The following is a 27,960-nucleotide window of genomic DNA, read 5'->3' on the forward strand; positions in this document are numbered from 1 at the left end:
AAAAAAAAAAAGATTATTTTCTAAACTATAGAGTGCATGTGACATCAACTTTCTTCAATTTCTTTATGTTGATATTCATTCGTACATGTGCATATGTCTGTGTGTGCATGTGTTTATGTAATTTATGTATACATGTATAAAGTATGTTATGTGTGCTTTTATTTATGTGCATGCATATGTATATATGGTATGTATGTATTTGCATGATTGTATGCATACATATGTCTTTGTATATATGTACGTGTTTGTGCACGTGTATTCATGTTTTAAGTGTGTGAGTTTTTGCATATGTGTACGCATGTGAAAGTGTGTGCACTTGTATATATAAATAAATATATATATATATATACGTGTGTGTGTATATATATACATATATATGTATATGTATATATGCGTGTGTGCCTTTGTTTACACATGTTTATGTGAACACATATGTGTATGGGCACGTGCATGCATATTTGTGTGGATGTGTGGGTACATGTGGTTTTATGTGTGTGTGCATACACATGCATGCATGTAAATGTATATATGGGTATATATACATGCCTGTGATATATCTGTGTCATTGACAAAATGTTTTTTAAAAACATTTAAAATTACACCCTTCTAAGTCTGTAACGCAGAAATTTAATAGAAATCTCAATAAAAAACTTTTATCTTCTTCTCACTACAATTTTTTACCATGTTAGAAAATAACATGTTTGCATTGAATTAAAACTTTCAGATTTTTTGAGAGGTTTTTTGTTTTGTTTTGTTTTGTTTTGTTTTGTTTTGTTTTGTTTTTGTTATTGTATCGTTGTTGATTTAAGATCTCAGTTTGGCTGGCCTAGTGCTCACTATGTAAACCAGACTAGCCAAAAAATTAGAATGACCTATCTGCCTCCCTAGTGTGAGTAAAGGGATTATTTATATGCAGCACAATACCTAGTCAGTTCAAAAATATTTATTGTGTATGCATATGCATGTATTGTGTGGCTGTGTGGCATAGCATGCTCATGTAGAGGTCAGAAGAAAATTTAGGAGACTCATTTTCATCTAACAAGAGTTGTATTTTAGTGATCATCTATGTTTTCAGGTGGCTTGTAATAATCGTCTCTCTGCTCCATAGGTTGTTTTGTTTGGTTTTCTTATGTATTGTTTTATGGGTATTTGTCAATTTCTTTGCCCACTTTGATCTACTTAGCAATCATGGAAATAATCAAGGCAGCATTATATTAGCTTAATTACATTAACAGTATTAATATTGATTTCCTGAAAGTTGTGAATAGTACCTTTCATAAAAGAAATGGTCTTTGTATTTTAACATCTAACATAATGTCTCTTACTTTAAGAAACATAATAAATAAATAGTCAGGACAAAAGATGAATTTCCTGTTGCATTTATAGATATCAAAGGCTACCTTGCCAACATAAATTTCCATGGAGATGTAAACTCCTGAAGTTATGAAAGAGAAACTAAGTGAGTGTGACTGTAAGCAAATGGAATATTTAGAATGTTTTTTAAATTAAGAATATTAGGATTAGTGAACCAATAAAAGTTACTATAGGAATAGAATGTTACACACAGCACAGATTAAAATGTACAGATTTCTGACTTCCAATGGTCTTCTCATTGCAATCAGAGATTTTCCTTGTAGTTAATTATTAGCAGTGTTTACCTTTTTTAGATTTGAAATCAAATATGATCAAAATTGGAACTCTCTGATGGTCTAGGAAAGAAAGATGTGATGTTAGCCCATTCTTAGGTTGTGAAGTGATAATTTGTCTTCTTACTAATCATTGATTTAAGATGTTCACATTAAACAATAAATGCAATCACACTAAATTTGTAAAATTGTCTCTGGAAAGCCTACATTGGCAGCAATTCACTATCAATTCTAATTTGGAAAGAATGACAAATTTCTGAATTACTGGTCAAATGAGAGCCTGTTTATTGAATTTGTATTTATGAAGCAATAATTAAATATCTCAAGCTTGCTTGTACAGCTGCTAATTTTGGAAAAGCTTCATACATGGCTGCAAATGAATAAGCAGCATTTTTGAGAAACAGAATCACTCTGATAATAACAACTGCTACCAGGATTCAAGACCACCAATTTCACCTTTTCTAGAATAAATCAATATAAAGTTCTAGTAGTAATAATCTTTTGAAAAGAAATAAGGCAATCCCAGGAGTATTCTAAGATAATAACAACATCTATTGATTCATTGCTAAATTATGTTTGCCTGCCTAATTATAACACAAAATAATATGATTTCCATATTTTATATTATAGTTTTAAATTTAGCGATTATAATAAACGTACTTCATTGCTTTTAACTCCAATCCTCTCTAACTCCTCTCCTGTGCCTACTTCTTTTTCCACTTAATCAAATTTATGACCCTTTAATTATATACATACATCTATATATAATCACAATACGTTATATTTACATTATATTTAAAACACACATCCCACATACACACATATATGAATACATATAGGAAATTTTATTTAAACTATTTATATATATGCATATATATTATATATATGTATATATGTTTGTTTTGTTTTTGTTTTTGTTTTTGTTTTTGTTTTTGTTTTTGTTTTTGTTTTTGTTTTTGTTTCTCGAGACAGGGTTTCTCTGTATTGTCCTGGCTGACCTGGAACGCACTTCATAGGCCAGGCTGGCCTTGAACCACCACCGCCCGGTTTAAACTATATTTTATTTAAACAAACTTTCATGTTTTATAATTATTTTTAGGTAGCAAATCACGTAAATCCATATGACAGGCATATTTCTGTTATTTTATACTCCCTCTTCTGTACTTATCTTTCTATATTGCTTATTTGTTTTATACAGATATAATATTGGAAAAATTTGAAATTTTAGATTGCTATGCAGAATAACCAAAAGAGTAAAAAAATATGTTAACAAATTATTTTGGGGGAGATATAATACTATCTAACCAACACTCAAGTCTTATCAATTTCTAATAGAGAAAATCCAAGCTTGGATCAGTGAAATCAGATAGTATCCCTGGGCATAGAAGACAAAGGACACAGGTGGAAAATGTCCATCAAGAATACAGACATGGAAAGTGTTAGCAATAAATCAATGGATGTATTTGATTTCCTTCTTTGTGTTCTGTTACAGACTAGGATAAATGGAGTATTTTTGGACAATTTTACTATGTATGATGGGACCCAAACTATACAATTTTACAACATAAAATACAATTCTAAATGTAAAAAGGTCAAATATCCTAATAATTACTTGATTAGTTACTTTATGTTGCTATTATAAAAGACTTCATGATCAAAGGTGAATAAAGGTGAAAGAGTTTATTTTGTCCTCTAATTCAAGAGTGAGTGACAGAGAGGCTAGAAATCCTCAAAGCCTGCACACAATAAGTGTGCTTAGTTATTTCTTAAGCAAGGTTACATCTTTTAAGGTTCTAAAATCTTCACAAACATTGCCACTGAATATTTAAATATAAACCACATATTTAAATATGTGTATATTGGATATATTTTTCATTTCTTTTTAAAATTATTTTTATTTATATTTCAAATGTTATCCCCTTTTCTGGTTTCTGCTCTAAAAACCCCTTTAGCCACCCCCTTTCACCCTGTTAACAAACCCTGTTTCCCTGTCTTGGGATTCCCCTACACTGGGGCACTGAGCCTTCTCGGGACCAATGGCCTTTTTTCTCACTGATGTCCAACAAGGGCATCCTCTGCTACACATGCAGCTGGAGCCACGGTTCCTACCATGTGTACTCTTTGGATGATGGTTTAGTCCCTGGGAGATCTGGGGGTGTCTCTGCTTTACACTTTGTCTCTGTAACTCTTCCCATGGGTATTTTGATCCCCCTTATAAGAAGGACTGAAGCATCCATACTTTGGTCTTCCTTCATTATCTTCATTTGGTCTGTGAATTGTATCTTGGGTATTCTGAGCTTCTGGGCTTATATCCATTTATCAGTGAGTGTATACCACGTAAGTTCTTTTGTGATTTGGTTACCTCACTCAGATGATATTTTCTAGTTCCATCCATTTGCATAAGAATTTCATGAAGTCATTGTTTTTAATGGTTGAGTAGTACTCCATTGTGTAAATGTACCACATTTTCTGGATCCATTCATCTGTTGAGTAACAACTGGGTTCTTTCCAGCTTCTGGCTATTATAAATAAGGCTGCTATGAAAATAGTAGAGCAAGTGTTCTTACTACATGTTGCAGCATCTTCTGGATATCAGTGGTATAGCTGGATCCTCCAGTAGTATTATGTCCAATTTTCAGAGGAACAGCCATACTGATTTCTAGAGTGATTGTAACAGCTTGCAATACCACCAGAAAGTTGGGATAGCAAAAAGTATTCTCAACCATAAAAGAACTTCTGGGGGAATCAGCATCCTGGACCTCAAGCTGTACTACAGATCAAGAGTGACTAAAACTTTATGGTATTGGTACAGTGACAAGCAGGTATATCAATATAATAGAATTGAAGATCCAGAAATGAACCCACACACCTATAGTCACTTGATATTTGACAAAGCACTTAAAACCATCCAGTGGAAAAAAAGACAGCATTTTCAACAAATGGTGCTGGTTCAACTGGAAATTAGCAGGCAGAAGAATGCAAATCGATCCATCTTATCTCCTTGTACAAAGCTCAAGTCCAAGTGGATCAAGGACCTCCACATAAAACCAGATACACTGAAACTAATAGAAAAGAAGGTGTAGAAGAACCTTGAGCACATGGGTACAGGGGGAAAGTTCCTGAACAGAACAGCAATAGCTCATGCTCTAAGATCAAGAATGGACAAATGGGGCCTAATAAAATTGCAAAGCTTCTGTAAGGCAAGGGACACCGTCAATAGGCCAAAATGGCAGCCAACAGATTGAGAAAAGACCTTTACCAACCCTACATCTGATAGAGGGCTAAAATCAAGAAGTTAGACTCCAGAGAATCAAATAGCCTTATTAAAAATGGGGTACAGAGCTAAACATAGAATTCCCATCTGAGAAATATCAAATGGCCAAGAAGTACCTAAAGAAATGTTCAACATCCTTAGTCATCAGGGAAATGCAAATCAAAACAACCCAGAGATTTCACCTCACACCAGTCAGAATAGCTACAATCAAAAATTCAGGTGACAGCAGATGCTGGCGAGGATGTGGAGAAAGAGGAACACTCCTCCATTGCTGGTGAGATTGCAAGCTGATACATTTCTTATTTCAACCACCACAATAATAGATTAGTCTGGACTTGTCAATTAATGATGCAATCCACAACACTGTGAATAGGAAAGCGTTGAAGATATGTATAACAATTCTAAGATATACTCTGAATATATAATCTAATAGTTAGAAAATATGTCTAAATAAATCACATTTATTTAGCCCTTGGTTTGTTAAACGTAAGGAAAAATAATTCCTCTGTACAGACAATTTCACCCATGTCATGGAGTGTCTACAGCCCAGATGTAGGATAGCAGTGTGAGCTGTATGAGCTTCACGTGTAGGGAGACCGTTACATTCTCAGTTCCCTTCTCTCATTTCCCACATGACAAACAACAACTCTTGGGAACCCCAACACAAAGCAGAAACTATTGACTGACCATACTTAGAAACATTAAATTCATTTAAAATTCAAGAAAATTTTCTATATTTGAAATTATGATTTTGGAATGTGTCTATTTTGTGGCTTCATAAAATATAAGGAAATACATTTTCTTGCTTCAGACTCATGACAGTACTCCACTGTTGTAGAGGTAGTAATTATCGCCTTATTAATTAAATACCACAGATAGGTAGGACTATAGTGGATATAGACATATTACATTCATCTATATTGAACACACTTAAATGAATATGTTCATTGTGAGTCAGACAGGAAAAAATTCATTTAGCTGTTACTCGTGATATAGCAACTTACTGTAAAATTGCAATTAATAGTGCCTGACATTTCATTTTCAAACATAAAACAAATCAATACAAAGTGTCAGGAAACTACTTTTGTAAGAAGTTGCTAGTGACAAAATCTCAGTCCCAAGCCACTTTTTAATTCAAAAACTGAAAATATTATTGAAAGAAAAAAATGCTCATTCAGAGATAATGACCTAGACACTGGCTCAACTTTGATTGAGAATTGACTACAAATCTATTTCCTTCAAAAATAGTCAGTGACTAATCAAGCAATTCCATTCTTTGACTTCTAAGATTCTATATTATTACTGGGTATAAAACTTTCTCCATGTTGCCCATTCACTAAAAGCAGGCTTCAACATTCCTGTATTTATATAATCAAATAGCATGAAGCCAGTTGGCCATGCTTTTAACAATAAGTGGGTGAGACCCTTGTGAGTGCCCCACAGACACTGTTTCCCTGGATATGTGCTGATCTGACAATTAGCTTGCTATATACAGATAATCTTATCTATGAGCAGAGATGTTTAAAAAGTAATTCTGCTCACAAAGATACCTTGCACTGTTATTTTAAGCTCACTTTTCTAGGTTTCTAACTGTTAACATGCATTCATACATAGGGAAACTACAACTGAGAACAAAATATACTTTATAGAAACTCACATATTGAAATAATAGCTGTAAGATGAGAAAGCATGACAAAGCTGAAGAAACAGTAAAAGTGATAGTTTACTTTGAAATAGACACTTGTACAGGCCAATCTAACACTATAAGCAGTATTATGTTAATTTGTCAACTATAAAGCAATGTATAGTGTCTAGTTCCATTTTCATTTAATTTGTCAAACACATTTTTTAAATAACACTTCATCTTTTAAATGTTCTGGTAGAAAATTAATTAACATAATTAGATGTTATGTTTTGTGCATATATATTATAAATATTATATACATTATACATACAATTATATATATTATACATATTATATATATTATACATACAATTATATATATACATATGTATGCACATATGTACATGTATTATTTGATTTTGGAAAAGAAACAAAAATGATGTCAGTTGCAGTCAAAAGGCTGATAAGCTGGAAACTGGAGACAAGTTCATTTGTATTATAATAAATTACAAAAATAGTGGAGCAGCCTTCCAAGACAATGACACTTTATAGTGGTGAAAGAATATCACAGCCCTTTTAGTGTTTGAATCATCATGATTCATTCCTATTGTGAGTATCAGTAAGCTGTCTCTCTCTCTCTCTCTCTATCTCTATCTCTGTGTGTGTGTGTGAGAGAGAGAGAGAGAGCACACATGCACAAGTATGTATGTACAAATGCACACATGCAGGTCGTATGTATAGAGGCTGTCTAAAATAAGACCTACATACCAAAGAAAGCATCTGTGGTTCCATGTTAAAAATAAGAACATTCTAAGAGTAGAACCATTTGAGGACATTAAGCTTGAAAGGATCATAGATATTCATCTAGAAATGGGCATGTTTACTAGAGGAAATGGCTTACTCAAGTTTATGCAAGGTGACAAATAGAAGATTTAGGATGAGAATACATATCCCTGTTGTCAGCTCTTGAGATAAAAAACAGAGCAATTATTTGAGTGGGGGCATGTCATGATTTTGAAAATGCATTTAATGGCGAGAATGAATTTTCCTTTCTTCTAAAAATTAAAATGTATAAATGACATAGATAATAAAATTGACAAAATATAGTATTTACCTTTTGTCAAATTATGTAACTACATTCAAAATATATTTAACAAAATATTTAATATTACATCCCTTACTCTTGGGATACCAGAAATAGTACATTTTTATTTTACAACATTTTCTAAAAAAGAATCATTCATAAGAGACTATTTTACTTTCTGCTATTCTACTAGACTTAAAAGCTACATTTAGGACTTCACTGATTCACATATTACTAGTTCCAGAATGTCATAATAAGCACTGAAGTTACTCAGTATTAAAACTTGGTTGTTGAAAAAAGGAATCCACCAAGTCCTTCCTAATGAGGGAGATCATTAAGATGAAAGAATTCACAACTAAGATGTCCTATTTTTGTTTGTTTTGTTTTGTTTGTTTGTTTGTTTGTTTTACATTTCTATGATTCCCTTGAGAGGATTTAGTGGAGTAGAGACCTGGTTGTTTGTGAAGGTTGAATTTTTTATTTCACCAGTCTCCTATATAGGATTACATGAAATCCACATCTTAGACATTTTGACAACCTGCAGGGTTAGTATTAAGTCATAAGATATATAAGACATTGCATTGGAGTATATGAACATCATTAGAATTTAGTGCTCTGTATGTACTCAGAGAACTAAAGCAGTCAGCTTAGTGATGGTTTAAGCTCTGGAAGACTAAAAGAATAAGTCTCATTAACATAATTTTACAATTGGTTTAAATTTTTGATGGATTTGACTCTTCTGAAGAAAAAATCAATTCCATGACACTTGGTGCTTCCTTTAATCAGTGGGTTAAGATGATGACACCATGTACCCCTGAGACTGTGCAGCTCTGTTTGGTAATGAGAATACTACAGAAGTTGCCATGTGCTAATAATAAACAAACTGTGGAAACTCTCTAGGGCCTATGATTTCAACTCTTCATTATTTTATTTTCTGTTGCCGATAGTCATTATTTCTGACCAGTGGCTAAGGTCGTAATTGCTGTTTTTTTTTTTTTTTTTTTTTTTCATGTGTTTCCTTTGTTTATACCATGTGACTATTTGCTTACAACAATTATCTTGGAATTTTAGTTTTTTGTTTCTTAGTCTTTGAACAAATTTTGAGTTCAATTGAATTAATCAAAGCACAGTCAAAATTTCTCTTAATTTTTTTTACAGATCTATTTGTTTCTACCCACAAAGCCATGGAAACCTGATTGAGGTCACTATTTGGTTAAATGTTCAATTTTAATTTGGAGTGAAAAAAAAAAACTATCCTTGTTAGAGGCTTTATTTGTCACCAGACCTCCAAGCTACTCTAGCTGCAGGGAACATTTAAACCCAATTAAGTAGAAACTCTCTTCTATCACATAAGAGGAAAATCGTCACTGACAAGAAAACACTATGTTGCTAAGTATAGACACAAATGTTAACTTTCTCCAGATGTAACATTAAGAACTTAAGTAAAAGATTCTCTCTTCATTTCTTCTGCTTACCCAAAGGCCAAAGTGCTTTATTTGAAAGTTATTGGTGGGGCTCTGATAATGAACAGGTTTGGATGAAGATAAGGGACGCACAGGAGAACAGAGACATCGACTTAATGGAAGAATATTCATTTTCTTAGAGGATGGGTAGGAGATAGTAAGAAAGAAAAATTCAAGTTGTGGATTTGAAAAAACTGAATCATATAAAGAAAAATATGGAAGGAGAAGGAAAGTGGAAAACAAACATTTTCCTCAGTTTTAGATAAAGTTTATTTAGTCAAAATATGTTTGGAGAGCTTTGAAATGCTTACTTTGCAATGCTCAGAATTCAGCCCTCCGAATCATTGTATAAAACCAGGAATAATAATAAGATTTTAAATCTAAAACTAAACAGATAAACATTGAATAATGAGGACCACTGGTCAGTCTCTCAACTGTACTTAGTGATTTTAAAGCAAGTCAGAGACCCTGTCTCAAAAAAACACAAGAACTCAACAAAGGAACAACGCCCATGTCTTTACTCTGGCCCTCATAAGTATTAACACATAAGTTTCTTTCTAGGTAATCTTATTTTATTACAGACATGCACACACACACATGCACACAAACACACATACACACACACACACAAACACGCACACAAACACAAACACAAACACATATACTAAGTAAGGGTCATATCTCTCCCAAAATTGTTCATAATTTTAAATTTATTTTTATAATGTTGAAAATATTTTTGGTATATTAATAAATTTTTGCAAATAATTTAGGTTTCCCTATTCTGTTCTCCATTCAGATAATGTTTTTATGGGAAATTTGAAATTCTAAAGTCTATGTTCTATGCACCAATCTTTAACAACTATTTTGTATATGCAAATAAGGTGTCATTACTTGTAAAATCTTGTAATGTGTAAGCACATCCATATGTAAGCAATGGACAAAAGTTTAATCCTACAGAAATGTTCATATTTCTCTTATTGTAAATAAACATATGTTCAAATTTCTATTTGTGGGTATGTTATACAATTAAATTAAATATAATGTAATTAAAACTAAGTTAGAACTCTCCTGTGCATTAGACCTCTAATGTTTATGGAAGGGGATAGCAATAACTTGCATGTTCTTAAGAGACTTCATTTTAATGAATAAGAAATAAATTGTAAGAAGATTTGGATTTTGTCAAAGGTGGTTTGGCATCTAATGAAATGATCATGTGTGATTATTTTTAACTTTATTTTTATGGTAGATTATACTTACCAATTTTTCTACGTTGATCCACCACTGCATCTCTGGAATGAAGTCTACATGGTGACGATGTTTTTGATCTGTTCGTGAACTCAATGCGTAAGTATTTAAATGAGTATTTTTACATCTATGTTCATGAGTGAAATTGGTCTGTAATTCTCTATTTGTCGGTGTTTTATGTGGTTTGGGTATCAGGGTAACTGTGTCCTCATAAAGTAATTTTTCAAAGTTCCTTTTTTATTTTGTGAAATAATTTCTTTGAATGTCTGATAGAATTTTGCAATAAAACCATCTAACTGGCTTTGGGACATTTTTTTAAATTGAGACATTTTAATGACTGTTTCTATTTACTTAGGGGTTACAATTCTATTTAAGTTGTTTATCTGATGCTTGTTTAATGTTAGTAAAGGTATATTTCAAAAAAGTTATCTACTTCTTTTAGATTGGCCATTTTGGTGGAGTATATGTTTATAAAATATGTCTTTATGATTCTCTGGATTTCATTAATGTTGTTGTTATGTCCCCCTTTCACCCATTCATTTCTGCTTTTCTTTTTTTAATTATATTTTTAAATTTTTAACTGACACTTTATTATAGATTATTATAGAGATAAATGAATTTATTTCTACTGTATTAAAATATTCTAAAAAGGCAATTAAAGAAAAATATAATCAGAAAATTTACAGAGAACTGGATCAACTTAAATGAATACTATTAACATGTAGAAGTCATTTAATATCTGAAAGGAAAAAAGGACCTGCATGTTCTTCAAAAGTGGGACCTAACCAATAATATATAAGTATATGTGTAACAAATGCATATATGCCTGCATTATATTATTGTTTCATTCTTCTTCTTTTCTTTTCATTTCTCTTATTGGATACTTTATTTATTTACATTTCACATGTTATCCCCTTTCTCAGTTTCCCATCTGGACCCCCTATACAGCCCCCCTTCCCTTTGCTTCTATGAAGGTGCTCCCTCACCCACCCACCCACCCACCCACCCACTCCTGCCTCCCTACCATGGCATTCTCCTACACTGAGGCATCACTCCTTCAAAGGACCAAGGGCCTCTCCTCCCACTGAGGTCCCAGAAGGCTATCCTCTGCTACATATGTGGCTGGAGCCATAGGTCCCTCCATGTGTACTCTTTGATTGGTGGTTTATTCCCTGGGAGCTCTGGGGTATCTAGTTGGTTGATATTGTTTTTCCTCCTATGGGGCTGCAAAATCCTTCACCTCCTTCGGTCCTTTCTCTAACTCCTCCATTGGATATTCTGTGCTCAGTTTAGTGGTTTGCTGTGAGCATTAGCCTTTGTATTTGTCAGGCTCTAGAAGAGCCTCTTAGGAAACAGCCATACCAGGTTCCTGTCAGCAAGCACTTCCTAGTATCTGCAATAGTATCTGGGTTTGGGGTCTGTATATGGGATGGATCTCCAGGTGGGGCTGATCTCTGGATGGCCTTCCCTTCAGTCATTACTCCACACTTTATCTCTGTATCTCCTCTCATGGGTATTTTGTTCTTCCTCCTAAGAAAGACTGAAGTATGCACACTTTGATCTTCCTTCTTCTTGAGCTTCATGTGGTCTGTGAATTGTATATTGGGTATTCTGAGCTTCTGGACTAATAACCACTTATCAGTGAGTACATACCATGTGTGTTCTTTTGTGATTGGGTTACCTCACTCAGGATAATATTTCCTAGATACAACCATTTGCCTAAGAATTTCATGAAGTCATTGTTTTTAATAGCTGTATGGTACTCCATTTTGTAAATGTACCACATTTTCTGTATCCATTCCTCTTTTGAAGGACATCTGGGTTCTTTCCAGCTTCTAGCTATTATAAATAAGGCTGCTATGAACATAGTGGAGCACGTTGTTATATGTTGGAGTATCTTTTGGGTATTTGTCCAGTAGTGGTATAGCTGGGTCCTTAGGTAGTACTATGTCCAATTTTCTGAGGAACCACCAGACTGATTTCCAGAGTGGTTGTACCACCTTGAAATTTCTGATTTTCCTAAATTGGATATCCTGTCTCTATTTTTTAGTTAGTTTAGATATGGTTTTGACTGTTTCCTTGATTTTCTCAAAGAATCAACTCTTTGTTTCTTTGATTCTTTATATTGTTCTCCTGGTTTCTTCTTTTTTTTTATTGATTTCAGCCCTGTTTTTATTTCTTCCTCTTGTTATTACCTAATCCTCTTGGGCATACATACTTCTTTTTGTGTTAGAACTTCCAAGGTATTTGCTAGAGATGCACCCCCTTTCTTTTCAATGTCAGCTATTAGTGCTATGAACTGTTTCTCTTTGCATCACTTTCATTGTGATCCACAAATTTGCTTATATTATGCATTAATTTTCAATGCATTTTCGAGATTATTTAATTTCTTTTTAATTCTCTCTTGACCCATTTCCCATTCCGTTGATAGTTGTTCATTTTTCCATGAGTTTGTAAGCTTTCTTTTGTTTCTGTTCTTCTTGGTATCCAGATTTAAGCCATTGTGGGCTGATATGATGCTGGAGTTAGTTCCATTTTCTTGTATTCATTCATACTTGCTTTATGTCAGAGAATGTTGTCAATTTGGAGAAAGTTCAGTGAAGTGCTGGGATGACAGTATATTCTTTTGTGTTTGGGTGAAATATTTTGTAATTACCTTTTAAGTGCATTTTGTTTGTAAAGTCTGTTAGTTAAAGTATTTCTCTGCTTAGTTTCTTGTGGATTCCCTGTCTGTTGTGAAAATTATGTATTGAAGTCATCCACTATTAGTTTGTGAGGCTCAATATGTGATTTAAGCTGTACAATTATTTTTGTGTTTGTTTGTTTGTTTGTTTGTTTTTTACGTAAGTGGCTGCTCTTGTGTTGGGGGAAAAGAGGTAAATAACTGTCATCAGTACCTCTCCTATACACAAATGAAAAATGTACTGAGAACGACGTCAAAGAAATACTAACCTTTATAAAAGCCTAAATAATATAAAACTTCTTGGCATAACCATTGCCGAATAAGTCAAATACTTGAATGATAAAAACTTTAATGATTTGAAAGAGGAAATTGAAGAAGATATCAGAAAAATCAGATTATCCATGCTCATAGATTCTTAGGACTTAGTAAAAATGGTCATTTTATCAGTAGCAATCCGAGTAGTCAACACAGTCCCCATTGAAATTCCAACACTGTTCTTTACGGACCTTGAAAGGACAATTGTTAACTTCATATAGAAAGAAAGTAATACAGAATTGCCAAACCAACCATGAAAAATAAAATAACTGCTGGAGTTACCACCATCCCTGATTTCAAGTTGTTCTACAAAGCTATAGTTAAAACAACAACACAAAAGCCAACCAACCAAAAGCCAACCAACCAACCAGACAAACAAACAAAAGCTATCACACCTGGCACTAGTCAAACCTGATGTCTGCAAATAAAGAATGCAAATAGATCCATATTTATCACTGTCCAAAAAACAAGTCTACATGTTTTCAAGAGTTCAACATAAAAATAGAGATATTGAACCTGATAGAAAGGTGGTAGGGAATAGCCTTGAATGCATTGGTACAGGAGACAACTTTCTGAATAGAACAATAATACCACAAACTCAAATCAACAATTAATCAATGGGATGCCATGAAAGTAAAAATCTTCTATACTACAAAGGACAGAGTCAATAGGACAAAGCAACAACCTACAGAATGGAAAAAGATGTTTACCAACTCCACATCTGATAGAGGGTTAAAATCCAAACTGCATAAATAGCTTAAGAAACTAGGCATTAAAAAATTAATTAATCCAGTTAAAATTGGGATAGAGATCTAAACTATGAATTGTCAATAAAGGAGTCAGAATCTAAATGACTTGTGAACATATAAAGAATTATTCAACATCCTTAGCCAACAGGGAAATTCAAATAAAAAATACTGTGAGATTCTATTTTACACTTGTCAGAATGATTAACTAATATTAATAACCTGTGTAAAAGGGTCATGCTGCTGAGAATCTGGAACAAGGTGAATACTACTCTATTGCTGGTAGGAGTGCAAACTCATGCAGCTACTAGAGAACTCAATATGGTGTTTCCTCAGAAAACTGGCAATAAATTTACCTCAAAACCCAGCTATAACACTCCTTGGCATTTACCCAAAGGGCACTCTATCCTATCACAAGGACACTTGCACAATCATGCTTATTGCTGATTTATTCATAGTAGGTAGAAACTGGAAACAGAATATGTATGCAATGAATGCACAAAGAAAATATGGTAAATCTAGAAAATGTTACTTGGCTTTTAAAAAAAATGATATCATGAAATTTGCAGGCAAATGGACAGAACTAGAAGAAATCATCCTGGTTGAGTTAGTTCAGGTCTAGAGGGACATATTTGGTACATATTCACTTATAATTCAATATTAGCTGTTAAGATTTAAGATTTAGATAAACAAATATAGCCCAGAGTCCCTAAAAGTTTAAGTGAAGGAGGGCTCTTCTAGGAGGGACACATGTACCTCCATGGGAACTAGAATAGTTTTTGTGTATGTACTGGTGGCAAGTGGGAAAAGAAGCAGAAGGTATAAAGTGATGGGGGTTGATGGATGGAGAGAATGAGGGGAGAGACTCCTGGAATTGGGGGGGTATTTTAGGGTGATGTGGAAACAGTGTAGTGGAAACTTCTTGGAGTCTATGTAGGTGACTCTAGTGAGGACTCCTAGTATGGGAGAATGCAACGTCTTAACCAGCTATTTTAACCAGCCATCTTAACTAGCCATCTCCTGTAGTAAAGCAAATAAAGCAGGGCTACCTGTTGTGGGCCTAGGTTACATTCTGTGAAGTTGTTAGCTTAGCATTTTCTGTGCATATCTATAAAGTTTCCATGCTGATATTAGCATAGAAGCGCTCTCTCTCTCTGTCTCTCTCTTTCTCTCTGTCTCTCTGTCTCTGTCTCTGTCTCTGTCTCTCTCTCTCTCGTCAACAGTGCCTCATGCCAAGGACAACAGTCACACTGCTTGCTGAGCACCAGAAAATAGCACGAGCAAACCAGACCCCAATCTAGCCACAAAAAAATTTCACCTACAGTCTGCAAGATATAGTAGGGCAACTGTGACACAGAATTTGTTGGAGTGACTAACCAATGTCTGATTTTACTTGAGGCCCATGGCAGCAGAGGCATCCCATGCCTGACATTGCCTAAAGGGCCAGAAACCAAAGACTGCATGGCCCAGGAACCTAGGATTGAACCAAACATGACTGACACACACACACACACACACACAAATCAATGAAATGCTTTCTAATAAATTCTGCCATACTCATAGTGTAGTGCCTTATCTAGTTATCATCAGAGAGGTTTCAGGAGCAGATGCAGATCAGCCAGACATTTTGCAGCAAGTGTGTAAATTGGAAATCTCAGTATTTTTCACGTCTTGGAGCACAGAGAAGCTGGCAGAAGTAGGAGAGAAAAGATTGTATGAGTCAGAGGAGTTAGAGGACACTGGTAGAACATGGCTTAGTGAGTCACCTAAGCAGGGCTCAAATGGGCTCACAGAGCCTGAAGCAGCCGTCATGGTGCCTACATGGTTCTTCATCAGGTCTCTGTATGTATTTAGGGCCATGAGTTTGTTTTGTTGGTGGGCTCCTAAAAGTGAGACTGGCTGTCTCTGACTTTTTTTGCATGCTCTTGGGGTTCTTTTCCTTCTGTTGGGTTGTCCAATCCAGCCTCAATGTGAGGGCTTTTTGCTCTGCCTCATTGTATCTTGTTTTGTCAGGTTGAGCTGTTGTCTCCTGGAAGCCTGTTCCTCTCTGAGGGGAACTTCAGGGACAAGATCCAGGGAAGAGGATCAGTGGGGAGAGGGGGTTCTGGGAGGAGTGGAGGGAGAGCAAGCCGTGGCTTAGTATTTTGAGGGAATAATCTATTTTCAATAAAACAATAGAATAAAAACTACTATTTTAATAAAAAGTAAAGTTAAGAAAAACATAAATAATTTTAAAAGATAAAGATTTATCTTTTAACAAAGTTTACTCAGAACTTTTCTCCCATTTAATTTTAATATAGAATCAAGAAATATAAATAAAGTGGAAATACTGCTGTGAGGACTATCACTGTAGTCAGGCAGCCAAAGAGGAAATGGGGGTGGGGGAAGGGAAAGAAATAACTGCTATGCAGAATATCTCAGAAGATAAGGATTAGTATAAAGAAGTTCACAGCACATGTAGAGCCTGCATGACTACAGTTTTCCTGCTTCCAGCTGCTCTTATCTTCTTCTAGCAAGATGTTTGTAGGAATCCATGTTATGTCTATAGAGCTGTGAATCATCTCTCGTCAGATATTGAGAGCTCTAAGAACTAGGAGATAAGATATTAGACAGCCACACATCACACCCTACAAAAGTTAATTAAATGTCCATGTTTTACAATATTTTATCATAATAAATTAGGTGAAATTTCATAAGACTTTATATTAATGTGACAAAATGAGTACTTCTTACTTTGACTGACTTTCTTCTGTAAACATTTACTGTGTTTGACTTACTTTGTGAATATTGATTCTTAAGTCATTTACATTTGAGTTTGGTATTCTACCCAATGGTATTTTTAAATCCAATCTCTTCTTCATTTGCTTTTGAGTTGTTTCCACTGGTTTTTTCTTGTTGTTGTTGTTTAGTTGCTCTATATATTTATTATCTATAATTAATGCAGCAAAAGGGGTTAAAAAACAAGCTTGTAGGCTACACAATTTCAAAAGTTGCATTGCAGGGAAAAAGAAGGGCTGATGTTTATCAGCCATCTCCGAGGCTCCTGGATGTATTCCTGGGGAGGTAGGTCTCTAATTGCTAGGGAAAGGGATTTTATTCCTGGAGGGAACATGCCTACAGGTCTCCATTGAGCAGGGGCAAGGACAATTGGTGGACCCACGGGTGTTTTCATACCAGGTAGAGGAACCACAACTCTAGAAGGTGAGGTTGCTCTGCTGACAGGCAGAGGTGGAACTGCTCCTCCTGGTGAGTATTGGATAGAGACTACTTGCAATGCTGGAAGTAGCAGCAACAGCAATCAACAGCTACTACAGTGCCTCTTCCTGTTGGAGTCATTACCTGCAGAGATGGACCTCCATCTCTTCAAACAGTGCCTTTTAATCCAGCAGGGATTTAGGGAATGGATAAACTAGCTGGTACTCCTCTGGTAGCTGCCTTCTCAACCTGAGGACCACATGCAGCTACAGAAAGTGGAGCATGAACAATGCCAGTATCTTTAGGAGGTAGACCCTCCACCGTCATGGAAACAAAGTTCTCATGATGTAGCAAGACCAGACCCAAAGCCAATTGTTCAGCACATTCTGGGCTGGTTTGCATTATTGGCTTGATCTTCCTGAATGCCTTTTAATTCATATGCTTGTCAAAAGCCTTAAGTGTACCAATGAAGAGTCTTCTGTTTGGCAGTATACATTTAATTCTGTAGTCAATGGGCTACAATCTTGCTACTGTTATACACAGTCATGATTGCTGTTCCACCATAGCTCATCTACAATGTAAAATTTGAAAATCATTAATTCTTGGGAGAGGGCTATAAGCAAAAGTGTGATGTGGGCTCTGAAACACAATATAAGCTTGACTGACGTTTCACAAACAGTAGAAGAGCTTGTTTTTCCTTGCCTTCCCCAACCTTGATGTGCCAGTACTGCCTTAACCACTTCTTGGTGTCTCAGCTAAAAACAACCTTCTCAGTTCTGCCTAGAAAATTATCATAGAAACATGGTACTGCTGAGAACATTGTGGGTACAAGTGACACTCTTGGTTGCTCAGTGATGGTGTTTCTACATCTGACCTGGACCCTCAGGCATTTTCTTCTCAGTTGTTCACAGATATAAGTTATCCCTTGCTCACTTTATCACATTGCAAATCACTCCTCAAAACAACAGACATCACCAGCTCCCTTTCTTCTCCTCCACTGATATTTTAAGCTGAAGGAGATGTTGAAAGACTAAGCTAGACAAATTTTGAGAATACTGCACATTAAACCTGTCTTGATCATAGGTGTGCTTTGATATGTTACTCTGGATGTCAAAGATGCTTATGCACTTTACAAATAACTATACATCAATAAAATAGTCAAGACTGTGTTCAGTCATCTGCATTTAGTTTACATTTTCTTAAAAAGGATTCTGAATTTCTTATTTTGGGGAAAAGTTCTATATATATCCTATCCTAAACAGAACAGCATCAATTTTTATTTTGACATAGTTATTTTTTATTAGTTAAAATGAGAATTATTTTCAAAAATCGGGTGCATTTCTAAGAAAGTGTTGCTAATAATGTTTCAATCACACATGTATCTTTTTTTTGTCTGAGTAGAATACAATTTAATATACAAAATATGCTCAGGCAGCAGTCTTATAAAATACCCAGTTCAGATGTCTCCCCTGTTACATGGTTATCTTCACCTTTCTTCACAAATTTCTAGGAAATTATTTTTCTGCTTTTCCTGGCATGCTATTTAAATTTTCATTCTGAGATAGTAGGAAAAGTGTAAGTGCGTAAGACAGATACTATTAAATTATATTTAAATAATTTTCAAACATAGTGATTTCATCATTTATTTTAGAGAGATGAAAATAATACTGAGATTGAATCAAGTAGTCTTGTATTGAAATAGTTAATTAACACCCTGTGTGTATAACCCGAGGAGCTGATGAACACTTCAGGCTTTAGTTGAGGGCAAATAATAATTCAGTGGGCATTTTCCTGCAGTCAACCTAAGACTATGAGACATGAACCATTTTCAGATACTAATTTTGTGTTATAAAGATAATTTCTATGGTGACTTGCTAGGGGATGCTGCACTAATCAACAATCTCATGGAAATAAATTGTTTGTTTATAATAGTTTTTGAATTGATATCTAAACTGGGGATTAAACATAACAAAAGCTCATTGTAATGCTTTTAAATTTTTACTTTTGTAAGATACAAAAGTAAAGTTGGTAGTTTGTTTATGCTTGGAAATTTTAACATGTTTTATGCAAATTTTAATTTTCAGTCTTCTTACCTATAAAAACAATTGTTTAGCTAATAAACCAAATGTTGTTTGAATATTGTATTTTAGAAACAGAACCATAAAAATTAAAAGAATTTAAAATTAAAAGAATTCATAGTATATTAAAGGAGAAAAATAATTAGATAATAAAGTGCTCTACCAAATGTGAGACTCAAGAAAGACTTGGGAGAAGAAGGTGAGCTAGGCTACATCACTATAGAGTGGCTTATTCATCTACAGAAACAAAGGAACAGAACACTCACTCACCAACCTTATGCCAATGCAAAGAGGTCAAGGCACAGGAAGACATTATAAATTAATTCAAGTCTACACCCAGTCTTCCAGGTGTCTTTAATATAATTATTTGTACCCAAGTAAAGTCTTTTGTTTCTCCTGTTCAATCGGTAGGTATGAGTCATATGTACAGACTAGTTTTCTTTCATCTAGGTTTGTCTGTTCCAAACTCCTTTATCATCTCTATGTTAAGACAAAGGACTAAGGTCAATGCATGTGCTGTTATTACTGGGATGCTTTCATGTTTTCAAGAAAAGGAATATGATCCATTGAAATTTGTATGGTATAGTTAATATTATCTTTCAGTGTGATGAGTATCTCAAGTCAGAAACAAAAAAAATGAAATTAGAAGTTTAAAGGTTAATTTCAACCATAAAAGACTAAAATTAATTAATGTCTCAGGGGGTGTAGTAGCTTGGAGAGATACAGTTTTGAATTTCAAATCAAAGTATGTAGATATGTGTGCTACTGCAAATAAAATGCTGCAGGTAATTTTGAAATTACAATCAAAGACAGGCATCAAAGTTCACAGGATCTATCAGATCTTGACCAAGAGATTTGGATTAGAATGGCAGGGACTAGGGAAATAGTTTTCCCACAGAAGTCCTTAAGATGACTGTTCCTGAGAAAATATACTGCAAAGGACCCTTATTATTTTTCAAAGTAAGTAGGAAAAGAGTGATTTTCCCCATACCTCCCAAAATGAATTCATAACTGCAACACAACTGTATATTCTTACTTTCTAGGTTCATGCATATAAAAATGATTTTTTCTCTTACTGTTTTTTCTTTGTAATCAAGAAAATATTACTATTGGAGAAAATATGAAAGTTATTTCAAATCCAGGACCTTTTACTCTGATGTAAACAAATTCAATTGTTGTTTAATGCACAGGAGAGAGGGAGGCTCAAAGGTATAGGAAAATAGGAGGTAGAAAATGTAGCCATTAAAATAAACACAAAACATAAAAAATGGAATCTAAACATACTCTATTTTGCTTTTATACTTATGCATTTTACTACATGAATGAGTTGCTGAGTTTGCTTGTCTATTCTGTTTCCATCCGGATACAATTGGTGTGGATTTATACAATTGTTTTCAGTGAGCAATAATCAACCGTCAGGCAAAGCTCACTGACTTCCACGTTGCCACTGATCAAAGCTGTCTATTATGGTATAGTACAATATTCATCTTACTGGATCAAAATTCTTTTCTGTATAAAAATAAAATCTAACTTTTATGTAAGATATATTCTTATTCAGATTAGAAACTAAGCTTCTACATAGAAGAGAACAAAGATTCATTAAAATGTATTCACTTTAATTTTTTAAGGAATAGGAATTAGTATTGTCTTTGTATTATACCCAATATTTCTAAAATAATCCTATGGTGGCTGAAATATTTTTCAAGAAATTATTTGTTTATATATTCATATAGCAGTATTCAACATTTTTCACCTAGAAAACTATATCATATTTAAATTGTTAATATTTTAATTTACTTTTCTGCTATTAATTTTCGACATTTAAGTTTTAACATCTCAGTACACTAATGGACATTTCCAATGTCCATTTTTATGGACATGTATATTTTGAGTAATTATAATATTAAATAATATTGTTTTACATGACATACTTTAAGATGTATAAGACTTAAAAAGCAGTAATTTAGTGTTAGTTTCCTGACCTTCTAACGAGTCCTTTTAGTAAAATAGAGACTCAAACAAAGAAAAGTTTTTTTTTCTGACAATTATTTGAAGTATTTTACAAATGGACTAAGATTTAGATATACCAAGAGATTGCCCCCATCACCCTGCCAGGACTCCCCACTTTCTGGGGCCTCAAGTCTCTAAAGGATTAGGTACATCTTCTCCCACTGAGGTCAGACCAGACAGCCATCTGCTGTATATGTGTCAGGGGCCTTGGACCAGCTGGAGTATGCTGCCTGGTTGGTGGCTCAGAGTCTGTGAGATCCCATGGGTCTGGTTAAGTTGAGTTTGCCTGTCTTCCTTTCGGACTGCCCTCCTCCTCTCCTGAGGATCTGTGGGAGACCAGGAGAGGAATAATGACTGGATTGTGTGTGTGTGTGTGTGTGTGTGTGTGTGTGTGTGTGTGTGTGTGTGTGTGTGTGTGAAGAAAACAACTCTGAGATTCCACCTCATACCAGTCAGAATGGTTAAGATAAAAAACTCAGGTGACAGAAGATGTTGGCCTGGATGTAGATAAAGAGGAACACTTGTCCATTGCTTGTGGGAATGAAAGATAGTATAACCACTCTGGAAATCAGTTTGGCTGGTCCTCAGAAAATTTGACATAGTACTATCTGAGGACCTAGCAATACCACTCTTGGGCATATACCCAGAAGATGCTCTAACATGTAATAAGTACACATGCTCCACTATGTTCATAGCAGCCATATTTATAATAGCCAGACACTGGAAAGAACCCAGATGCCCCTCAACAAAGGAATGAATACAGTAAATATGGTACATTTACACAGTGAAGTACTACACAGCTATTAAAAACAACGACTTCATGAAATTCTTAGGCAAATGTATGGAACTTGAAATTATCATCCTGAGTGAGGTAACCCAATCACAAAAGAACACACATGGTATGCACTCACTGATAAGTGGTTATTAGCCCAGAAGCTTAGAATACCCAAGATACAATTCACAGACCACATGAATCTCAAGAAGAAGGAAGACCTAAATGTGGATACTTCAGTCCTTCTTAGGAGTAAGAGCAAAATTCCCATGGGAGGAGATACAGAGACAAAGTGTGGAGCAAAGATTGAAGGAAAGGCCATCTAGAGACAGACCCACCCAGGGATCCATCTACCTAATAAGAAACACTCACTTTAAGCAATGTATATATTTTTTGTGCCTGTCCATTGTAAGCAAAATACTGTTGAAAGTACAAAGGGATATGGCTAAACAAAAAGATCTAAGTTGGAACCCTCACTATCCATGTAGTGACCACAGTTTTGTGATCTCAGTGATGGACCAACATAGATAAACGTATCTATTGGGGCTTACTGGTCCAGCGATATAGCTAAATTGATGAGATATATAATATTTATGCATGTACAAGCTCATTTCCAAACATACACCAACACATATGAGCACACATCAATTCACAAACATATTTCCACAAAAGTTCATTCAAATATTCTTCAGACTTTTTATAATAGATGCATATAAAGTCTTCTTACACCTAGAGATACATTTTTACCCCAATGTGTGTTTCAATTGTGTGTTTGGCAAAGGTGCTAGTCATAATATGGACATACATCAGATACCTCATATTAATACATAAGTTATTGATTATAGATGGAGCCCTAGCCTGGTTGTTGTAATGAATCATTGAGCACCTTATCTGGAGAAGGGTAACACAGTCACATAGACTGTTGAATTCAGTGGTCAATTAATTGCTCAAATCTATTTCTGTGGTAAAAGAAGAGATTTGTGAATATTTACCTAACAGAAAGAAAGATTAAAGAAAAATTATTTATGAATATTGAAAGAATGAAATAACATGATCACGAAACCTTGAGAATGTAGCAAGAGAAAATAATTAACATGTAACTATAAATACATACACTTAAACATACATGTAACTAAACACACACCTATTGTCAGAAAGCCGGTGCCCCCCAGGCTCCTCAGTGCCAATAGCCACATCATTGCAAACCACCAAATTTAACTCATGTAACCATTAAAAGTCTCTGTCATCAGAACTTGCTCTATCTTTTTAGTTCTCTCTGTGTCTCTCCTCCTTCTCCCCTCCTTCTCCTCTTCTCTACTGATCCTGCCCCAAGGTAGCTTTTTCCTCCCCCGGCAATGCAATAAATCTCTTGTGTCAAATCTGTTGTACAGTGTGTTCTGTGTAGCATTCCTTGGCCTTGATCTGCCAAGGTAATCCTCAGCAGCTAAATCCTAACATTAGTGCTAAAATTTGGTATGATATCCTGGTGGCTGCATGTTCCCCACTTGGGAGTCTAAGGCATAAGGGATGCTATTCCTTATTTTTAGCCCACTTGTAACAAGATTTATTTTCCAGCTCACATACAACAGCAACAATTGGTAAGCTTTGCCTTTGGGCAGAGTAAACCATGTATCAGAGTATGTGGTTGTTGAGAAACTAGTACTGCACTGGTATTCTTGGAGGTAGAGGTACTCCAGCCATGATCTTTAAGATGAAGGTTGACTCTATTCACCAACTCCACTTCTAACCATTTCTCTTGGGTAAGATTTGATTTTTTGAGCTAATTCCTCCCTTTCCTTTCATTAGAAACTTTTGGTACCAGGTGCCGTTTCTTCTCAAGATTTTTAGTCCTGCCCCAGTCCAGTGAGGTGAAGACCCAGTGACAAGCTTATGCGTCCCCTTTTTGGTCCCCCGAGTCCTGGATGTCAGGGCTCTTTGGACATCATTTCTTGAAGTTTCCCTTCTTCCTCACCTATGGGAATCTCATCATCTGTGTCTCCTAGATCTCCTTGAGGATATCTCTAGCATCCAATTTAAGGGCCACTAAATTTGTTCACGTTTGCAGTCAAATCTGGTCTGAATACCCCTTAGATAATCAATCAAAATGTGTGTGTGTGTGTGTGTGTGTGTGTGTGTGTGCATGTGTGTGTATGTACCTTGAATTCAACTCTATGTGCACATGTGAATATAATTCAGATTCAATTCTCATTTAAAAAATAAATCTACTAGGAAAACAGATATTTCTATAAAACAAGCATGTGTTCAATTGGCTGATGACCTGATGCTTAAATTATCAGGATATCATCATGGCTGGCAATCATCTTTATTAAGGTTAAGGAGTACATGGCATGTGGTACACCACCATCTTAAGATGACCACGTGGCATAAAGAAACAATTGTAAATTTTAATTCTAGAGAGCTATCTGATTATCATTGAATTTCACTTTAGATTAAGGAAGTGATAGCATATCTCAAATATTTTGGATTAGTACCAACTATATAATGATAAAAATTTAAGGTTATATTTGCCAGCATACTATATATGTGATTTGTCTTTGGTTTATAATATACTATATATGATGGTAAAATTTTAAGGTGCTAAAGGTCTTCTCAGATTAACAGAAGCTATTTTAAGATGAATGACTATGTCTTTGCTACATGTTGAACACCAAACTGCTATTTAGATAGGTAACAACATATGTTTGAGAAATAAAATAAGATATATTTGATAATCAATATTTATAAATTCCTAAGATCTACTCAGGTTCACAGTAATATTTGCCTTGCTTCCCTGTCTTCACTCACTTTAAGCTTTAACTATTTGAATAAACTAAGTCATATAAAATTGCAATATAGTGAAACATAAAAGGATCAGTAAAGTTGACAATCTCTTTATGGACTACATTTATGTTGAAAAGTTTTATATTGATACTAGAAGAGTTTCCATTTAAAATCATTATTTTTAACACTAAGACTAAGAGGGATGTAATATAAAGTCATAGACTCAGAAAAACTACTAACTGATTGTAAACTGTTAATGGTAATTAGAAATGAAAATTATATGAAATTCCTAGGCAAATGGATGGACCTGGAGGGCATCATCCTGAGTGAAGTAACCCAATCTCAAAGGAACTCGCACAATATGTACTCACTGATAAGTGGATATTAGCCCAGAAACTTATGATACCCAAGATATAAGATACAATTTGCTAAACGCATGAAATTCAAGAAGAACGAAGACCAAAGTGTGGACACTTTGCCCCTTCTTAGAANTGGGAACAAAACACCCATGGAAGGAGTTACAGAGACAAAGTTTGGAGCTGTGATAAAAGGATGGACCATCTAGAGACTGCCATATCCAGGGATCCATTCCATAATCAGCTTCCAAACGCTGACACCATTGCATACACTAGCAAGATTTTGCTGAAAGGACCCTGATATAGCTGTCTCTTGTGAGACTAGGCCAGGGCCTAGCAAACACAGAAGTGGATGCTCACAGTCAGCTTTTGGATGGATCACAGGGCCCCCAATGGAGGAGATAGAGAAAGTACCCAAGGAGCTAAAGGGATCTGCAACCCTATAGGTGGAACAACAATATGAACTAACCAGTACCCCGGAGCTCTTGACTCTAGCTGCATATGTATCAAAAGATGGCCTAGTTGGCCATCACTGGAAAGAGAGGCCCATTGGACTTGCAAACTTTATATGCCCCAGTACAGGGGAACGCCAGGACCAAAAAGTGGGAATGGGTGGGTAGCTGCTTGTGGACGTTGTACATCGTGGTGCGCACTAGGCTCCGCACCACGATGTACAACGTCCACAAGCAGAGTACTACTCAGCTATTAAAAAGAATGAATTTATGAAATTCCTAGGCAAATGGATGGACCTGGAGGGCATCATCCTGAGTGAGGTAACACAATCACAAAGGAACTCACACAATATGTACTCACTGATAAGTGGATATTAGCCCAGAAACTTATGATACCCAAGATATAAGATACAATTTGCTAAACGCATGAAATTCAAGAAGAACGAAACCAAAGTGTGGACACTTTGCCCCTTCTTAGAATAGGAAAATAAACAAAAAACACCCATGGAAGGAGTTACAGAGACAAAGTTTGGAGCTGTGATGAAAGGATGGACCATCTAGAGACTGCCATATCCAGGGATCCATTCCATAATCAGCTTCCAAACGCTGACACCATTGCATACACTAGCAAGATTTTGCTGAAAGGACCCAGATATAGCTGTCTCTTGTGAGACTAGGCCAGGGCCTAGCAAACACAGAAGTGGATGCTCACAGTCAGCTTTTGGATGGATCACAGGGCCCCCAATGCAGCTGTTGACGTTGTACATCGTGGTGCGGAGCCTAGTGCGCACCACGATGTACAACGTCCACAAGCAAGTACCCCGGAGCTCTTGACTCTAGCTGCATATGTATCAAAAGATGGCCTAGTTGGCCATCACTGGAAAGAGAGGCCCATTGGACATGCAAACTTTATATGCCCCAGTACAGGGGAACGCCAGGACCAAAAAGTGGGAATGGGTGGGTAGGGCTGTGGGGGGGAGGGCATGGGGGACTTTTGGGATAGCATTGGAAATGTAATTGAGGAAAATATGTAATAAAAATTATTAAAAAAAAAAGAAATGAAAATTAATGGTTACTCATCTTATAAATAATAAAATTCTTAATGTGTTCAGAACTATATTTGCAGTTATACTAATTACTAATTTAATTAATTATAGAAGCAAGTTTATTTAGCCTACTATATATGTTATCAAAGTTAAGCCTAAAAGAAGTAACTAGAAACAAGGACCGTTTGTTTAGTTTAGATATATTTAATAGGTAAATGGTCCTCCAAATTTTTCAGACATCTGCTGACTATGATATTAAGTATTTAATAAAAAAAAGTGTGATAGCTGTAGGAGATCCTGCCCACATCCTTAATCTCCTCCCAAGAAGATGATGTGGAATAGGAATCTGGAGCTTGCTTTAAAAGTGGCAAAGCTACATTTAACAAACTAAGTAAAAACCTAAGTAAAGAACCGTCCTTCACCTTACTCTCCACTATGACGTTGTCCAAACTCTGGGCTAGCAGGACACTGAGATGATGAATGCCCCATTTTGTCTAACCAAGGTAGGCTAGTCCCCCCAAATTCCTCCTCCACAAGAAAGTCTGTTGGCAGATGAAGACTGGTTGTGTCCTGGGACCTCTATGCCGAGTGAACACATGTAAACCCAGGATGCCTGTCCAGGTAGGCAGTAAGTCTTGGATCTCTGATGATATTGATGACTAGGCTTTGGATGGATTTGTCAGTGTAACAGCAGGAACCAAGGCTTCAGCTGCCTTCTCAGTTCTCTTCATGCGTAAAACTCAGTCCTCAGGCCTCACTTTCCTAGAGATACTACTAGGCCTAGACACAGTTTACTTTGTTAGCAGACACTAAAAGGAAAAAAAAAAGCTTATGAGACAGATTTCAAAGTCACTTGTTACTATTCTTTTATTTAAAGGAACTGTGGTTGTCTTCTAAGTATAGGCTTAATAGTGCTTCTGATTGTGCTAAAAATGCTGTTTGATCTATATATGCCCAGTCTTTTGTATAGCAGGAAGACTATTAAAGCTTTTTTAAATATTTTTATTAGATATTTTCCTCATTTACATTTCCAATGCTATCCCAAAAGTCCCCCATACCCCCCCCACTCCCCTACCCACCCACTGCCACTTTGTGGCCCTGGCGTTCCCCTGTACTGGGGCATATAAAGTTTGCATGACCAATGGGCCTCTCTTTCCAGTGATGGCCGACTAGGCCATCTTTTGATACAT

General features: G+C 35.4%; 1 protein-coding gene and 1 pseudogene across 1 annotated transcript in view; both read right to left on the reverse strand.

The window, feature by feature from the left end:
• Positions 1 to 27,960, reverse strand: part of Znf804b (zinc finger protein 804B) — a 542,692-nt gene that overhangs the window by 121,945 nt on the left and 392,787 nt on the right. The window lies entirely within an intron of this gene.
• Positions 17,064 to 17,822, reverse strand: LOC110295404 (annotated as a pseudogene).

Source organism: Mus caroli, chromosome 5, assembly GCF_900094665.2.
Source record: "Mus caroli chromosome 5, CAROLI_EIJ_v1.1, whole genome shotgun sequence".
Taxonomy (NCBI): Eukaryota; Metazoa; Chordata; class Mammalia; order Rodentia; family Muridae; genus Mus; species Mus caroli.